At 47.5% G+C, this 1,803-nt stretch overlaps 1 protein-coding gene across 2 annotated transcripts in view; it reads left to right on the top strand.

Annotated features, from left to right (window-relative positions):
• LOC131884530 (uncharacterized) overlaps nt 1–1,803 on the top strand; it is a 27,539-nt gene that overhangs the window by 15,551 nt on the left and 10,185 nt on the right. The gene's annotated exons all lie outside the window — the stretch shown is intronic.

Below are 1,803 nucleotides of genomic sequence, written 5' to 3'. Positions count from 1 at the left end.
GTCGCCGCTTCCCGGCCTTGTCGCCGCTTCCCGGCCTTGTCGCCGCTTCCCGGCCTTGTCGCCGCTTCCCGGCCTTGTCGCCGCTTCCCGGCCTTGTCGCCGCATTCCGGCCTTGTCGCCGCATTCCGGCCTTGTCGCCGCATCCCGGCCTTGTCGCCGCATCTCCTCCGTTGTTTTGCTGCTTTTGTTGGGGGGGAAGTAGTGTGGCGAGCATATGCTCGCTCACATTGTGCTATCTGTGATACGTATATATAGCTAGGAACTCTGAGGAATAAACCAGTCAACTACCATCTCTTGACTCAATCACATGGCGGACCTTGCGTCCGCCATAAACTCAACCCAGTACAGAAATTAAGCCCAATATGTTGGCTTACAAACAGCTCATACTTTTGGAGCAAAATTGAAACTGCGATGTAAAACATGTCAAAATTTGAATGTTTTTAGACAATTCATCATTTGATCTTTGTAAGCAAATAATTTTTAAATCAATCATGGTGTGAAATTCAAGTTTGATAATGTTTTAATCAAACTTGATCTTTTACTTGATGCCTTTCTGATGCTAACATCTTGGCATGCAAATCAAATGTAGACTCATCAAGCTTTAGTTTTGTTCCATAATCATGTTCTTTTTGGTGGAAATGCTGTTTTTAGTTATTGCACTGAGTCGAGTTGTCCGCTGGGCCGAGTTGCCCTGGGTCGAATTATCTGCTGGGTCAAATTGTCCGCTGGGTCGAATTGTTTGGTCACCAGTTGAATTACTTCACGATTTCAATCTTATAACTGTTAATATGGAAGAAGGTGGGAGGCAAACAACCTTTATGGAAAACCATGGTCTTCGTCTTGATGATATTGGCTTGAAGGCCGTTCTCTTGGCAGTAACCGTGGAGAGCATTGATGACATTTTGCAATTTCACGGCTGAATTAGCCAAGAGAACCAGGTCGTCTGCATATTGAAGATATTGTACCAGAAAATGGTTGATGGTGGGGCCTTGGTGTGTGAGGGCTTTGGGCAGGTCGGATACATAAAGATTGAAAAGAATTGGCAATAGTGGATCCCCCTGCGGAAGGCCAATGGAAATGAAGTAGCAGGGGGATAGGTCCTCACCAGATTGAATAGAGCATCTGAGTCCCGCAAAGATGTTGGACAGCAGGACCCAGATTGAACGAGGAACTCCCTACAGCTGGAGTTTGAGGAATAACCGCGTTCGGTCCGCCCTATCAAATGCTTTGGAGAAATCCACAAAGCATCCATACACTCTCCTCTAATTGCTGATGTTTGAGTGCACAATTTCATACAGGAGAGTAGCCGGCCTGGTGGTTGAGCGGCTTCTCCGGAAACCTCATTGGGAATCGGGAAAGATATCTCTATCCTCAGCCAATCCAGAGAAGTGGGCAGCTAGTAGGGTGGACATCATCTTCAAGAAGGGGTTCTCCAAGGCAATGGTCCGATGGCTATTTGAAATGTCCCTGGGGCCCTTCTTATGGATAAAGATGATGGCTGACTCCATCCAGCTGGTGGGAAGAAATAAAAATTGAGGGCAAGGCGAAAAAGATCTTGGAGGAGTGGCTGGGCTTGGGTCCGGAGGAGTGACTGGGCTTGTTGAATTTACTCACGGGAATCTCCGAGTTGGTGGCGGGCTTTTTGGCACGTTTGTACAAGCTCGCCATCCTGGACAAGGCCGATGAAGAAAGCAGGTTCTCCACTTCCAACTTTTGATGGGCTGACTCAGTGCTCCTCAGAGACTTGTGATACGCAATTCTTGATTTGGCATATTACTCCCAAGTCGTCGGTGTTTGGCTCGT

This window comes from Tigriopus californicus, chromosome 8 (genome assembly GCF_007210705.1).
Source record: "Tigriopus californicus strain San Diego chromosome 8, Tcal_SD_v2.1, whole genome shotgun sequence".
Classification (NCBI taxonomy): domain Eukaryota; kingdom Metazoa; phylum Arthropoda; class Copepoda; order Harpacticoida; family Harpacticidae; genus Tigriopus; species Tigriopus californicus.
Note: the sequence above shows the minus strand (reverse complement) of the source record. Positions and strands in the feature narration are given on the sequence as shown.